Below are 4,598 nucleotides of genomic sequence, written 5' to 3' on the forward strand. Positions count from 1 at the left end.
CTTGCAAAGAAATATCCTAGATACCTACAAGAACAAACGACGAAAAGGAATAAAAGGGAAAAAGAACCAAATAAAAGGAAAACACGAAGAAAACACGAAAAACACAAGGAAAGAAAGAAAGAAAGGAATTAAAGGAAAAAGGACAAAAAATAAGATAAGAAAGCATAAAAAGGAAGATGAAATCATCCTAAAAGACTACCCTATGAGTGCCATAAATTACACTCATCAAATTCCCCCAAGCTAGGCTTTTGCTCGTCCCGAACAAAGCAAAGGCTAAAAAGGAAAAAGAAGGTCTTATTCAAAATAAGACAAGAAAAAGAAAGAGGTGAGAATATACACTAACTCACTTTCGTAGGAATCACGGTCAATTTTTGCAACAAAAGACAAGCCATTTAAACCCCTAGATCGCTCTAGAGGAAGAGTGATGCTCTCGTAAAGGTTACCTAGAGATAACCTATAACTCTTATTAAACAAACAAAAGAAGAAAAAGAATGAGGCAAAATACAAGAATAAAGAGCAAATAAAGAAAAACAAAATAAAAATCTAAAAATCTTTGTGAAATGGACTTTACAAAGTGACTATAGTTCAAATGAATAACAACCTTTCTAAAGTAAGTAATGATATGCACGTTATAAGATACCTAAGGTTAATTGAAACATAAATATGCTAAGCATAGGAACTAGTTGTCACACTCCACTTTCATCCCAAGCGATCTTACCGCGTTCCCCCTACTAATCTCATATCTCCCCTTAGTGAGCGTCTCATAGATTCCACGAAGGAACCGAAAAAAGATCGAATTTTTGGCTTACTCGACATCTTGACTTCGCATCCCCTTTCCTTAGGCTATAACCCATGATTCCCACCACCGATGAATGACTCAACCCCTAGGTCAAAAGGTCTTCCGAAAGGTCGTAACGTAAGGCAAAAAGGGTTAAGGTAGGCGAAATTTAAAATTTGGTGGTTAACCTAAATTGTGAAGCAAAGATTGGCCTAATCATAACACAAAAATCGAGTAATCACCAAACAAAAACATATTAACACCCCCAAGCTTATTCAAAGCAACAATCTACAAACATAAGAACAAAAAGCGCAAACTCCCCCCAAGCTAAAAGGAGCATTGTCCTCAATGCATAAAAGGGAGAAGGACACTTGAATTTTTATGGTTTTTTTTTATGGTTTTTTTTTCTGTTTTTTTTTTTTATTTTTATTTTTAGAATTGTATGAATTTTCTCTTACTTTATCAAAGCATTAGTCCTTGCCTTTTTATTTGGGATGGCTTTTACTTAGTCATTTTCCATTATTTTCCAAATATAAACAACTCAACCTTGTTCACCAATTTGAACAAAAATCCAAACTTATACACCACAATCTTCCAACATTGACCATTGCTTCACAAAAACCAAGAAAAAAATGAAATTGAAACAAAAGGCTCAAGAATTCTAAATATGTGGCTTGAAAAGAAGGGGAAAAAAAGTTCAAAGGGCTATCAAGTAGGCAAATGTATCCCTAAACCAAAAAGTAAAAATAAGAAAACTATCCTAGAAAAAGGAAAAATACCTCCCCGAAAAGATGCCTTTGTCCTCCCTATGTGGTTCGGTCTCGGTCTTAAGAATCATACGTTAAGATTCAAGATTAAGTTTGCGAAAGTTAAGGATCCATGCCGCTCATGCAAGAATATGATGAAAGATTGAAAAAGTATTAATCTCACATGGTTGTAGCAAAAACTCACTAAGGTTGTCAAATCGAAGATAAGGAGCAATTACCAACATGCCACAAACAAGTAGAATCCAGCTTCATGATCCCCCTAGTTCTAGACAACTACCCTAGCATGCTTTATCCTAGAATAAACCAAACGTATTCTTAAACCGTGCATACCATGACCACCTAGTAAGGTTATTATCCAAAAGAAAGAGTCCATTGTTTACAAATCCAAGTCAAAAAAGAATGAAAGAGTGAAAAATAAAGCCTCAAAAAGTTATGTACAAAACCAAGAACAAAAAGAAGAGAAAAGAAAAGAAAATAAAATAAAATATGGAAAACCAAGATAAAGGAAAAGTAGGAGAACAAAGAAAAGGACAAAGATGCAATCATATATAACACATATTTCCCAATCGAGAAACAAGCGGTCAAATGGCCACATCGCCAAAGACCCCAAACACACTAGGTGTTATAATCATACATCCTCGAACCGTTAAACTCTCCTAAAACTAATACTAATCTAAGAAACCAAGAAAAGTAAAGAGATAAAACAAGAAAGGCCTCACCAAGCGTCCAAGCTATGCTGCAATAATAAAGGAGCAAGAACGACCTCCTCTAAGAAGCTTCGAAGACCAAAGCAGTGGCTATGAGCAAGGTGAGAAAAAGAAAAGAAAAGGACTATATACAAAATGAAATTGTTAGTAACTTCCAAACAAAAGCAAACAAAAGTAAACTTACGCGAAAACTATGTACAAAGAACCAGAGAAACCATCATCATCATCATTAATAGAAGGGACCACAAAACATCATCATCAAAAACCAAGAAAACAAGATAAACAACATACCAACGAGACTACCAAGAGCGAAGCAAGAGAAATCCATCAAAGCCCTTTCAAACACATCCCCAAGAGTCCAAGGTGCCTCCCCAAAAACCTACCCTAAAACATCCTCTTTGATTCCCCACGTACAAAATAACGGCATCGACCGCGATGCTTAAAAACATGCAAAGCTAAAAGGGAGGAAACAAAAAGGGAATCAAACAACCAAGGGGGAAACTATTGGCCACTAGGGCCGGCACCACCATCATCCACATCCCATAACCGGGAGGGAACCCATAGCGACCCTTAAAAAGGTCAGGTTGACATGTGGATAATTGGTCAAAAGGCTCCGGTTGCATACAGAGCTCGGGGTGAGTGGGGTGAACATAGTAGTAGTCAGGGTCACCCCGATAATCACTCCCCCCCGAGACCCGGTAGTCATAATGATCGGACTCACCTGGGAAGTCACGCCTTGGCTCATCGGGGTTCGCAACCCCGGGCCAATATGGGTACGTGGGGAGGTTGTCACCACCCCGAGATGGCACCGGCCCTTGTTGGGGCGGCACATAAGGGTAGTTCACCGGAGGAGTGACCTCCGCCCTACGCACACTAGCGTCATATAGGGCGCTAGTTTGAAAACACAAAGTTTGATGGTTTGAATACATACCTTGCATGCTCAATTGCATACGCTCCATATGCTTACGCATAGCCTCCATCTCACAGAGATATGTATCTCCTCGGTTGTCTTGTTGGTGACGTTGTTGTCGTCTTCTTCCTCTTTGTTGCGGTTGTTGTTGTTGTTCATGCTGAAATTGTCATTGTTGTTGTTGTTGCTCTTCTTCATCTTATTCTTCTTCACCGTCACCTTCTCCTTCTCCACGTTCACTATCATGCCCATCATCATCATCATCGTCCTCATCACCATCATCCTCCTCCATAACATTCTCAACCCTCCCATTATCCTCGGGAATCCTCCAAACAATCCTAGCCTCTAGAGTGATTGAGGTGGCAGCCGGGTTTGGGAGCATACAATGGTGCACATTACGCACTAGCCAAGAGTACCCACCATTTTCCTTAGTCTTAGAAATGAAGCGCAAGGTGTTAAGTTGCTTCATATCCAAATACATGTCTTCACTCCTTCCAATCAGAGTGCAAGACCTCAAGAAACGCTCTTGCTTGAAATAATGCACCAATCTAGTAATCATACCACCACAATGAATCTCACCCGTCTTCTTCCTATTATTCATCAATTTACAACAATTCATGAAAAGATACCCAAAATTCAACCTTGGCCCCAAATCCGGCCTTGTAGCCATCCAAAGAACCAAGATCTCCTCCCTCGAAAGCTTCCCAAGATCTTGCTTACTAAACACTGTATACCCAAGAATCCGATGGAGAATACGAAGAGTCGGGTGAATGATCTCGCTAGCAAGCGATTCCTTAGAGTCAAACAACTTCTTCCTAGATATGGCTCTCCACCAAGCAACCTCATTGTATTCGGTCTTGTGAAGGGCAACCAAGGGCACAAAGATGTCGGTATTTGGGTTAAAACCAAGGGCTTTGTTGAATTCCGCAAGGTTCATGGTATGCTTGGAATTGAAAAGTTGAAAACAGATGATATAGTCGGTATCCCCCGTCATATTAAACTCAAAGGTGGAGAAAAATTCAATGCATGGTTCCAAATAAGTTCGGGGGGATGACTTTACAAACTCATCCAAACCAAGATTACGGAGCAAAATGTTAAGATCGGCATCAATACCCAATTTTTTCATATCCTCGGGAAAATAGTTGCGGGAGGGTCTAAATTTCCGGGATTTCATTTTATTATAGATAGGGGTTTGTTTAGCCCGGTTATGAAATTTGATAGCGGGTAAAGGAGGAGGTGGGGCATCATCTTGAGTAGTTTGGTTTTGAGGGGGTTCGGTGTTTGAAGGTTGGCAACGAGAGGATTGGCCGGGGGGTTGGTTTGAACTTCTCTTGCTACTCTTAACTCACCTCAACAAATCCATAGTTTCAATCTCAACCAACACAATGAATCACAAAAACACCCAAATTCAACACTACCACCAAAGTAAACAAACC

Source organism: Chenopodium album, chromosome 3, assembly GCF_948465745.1.
Source record: "Chenopodium album chromosome 3, dcCheAlbu1.1, whole genome shotgun sequence".
NCBI lineage: Eukaryota > Viridiplantae > Streptophyta > Magnoliopsida > Caryophyllales > Amaranthaceae > Chenopodium > Chenopodium album.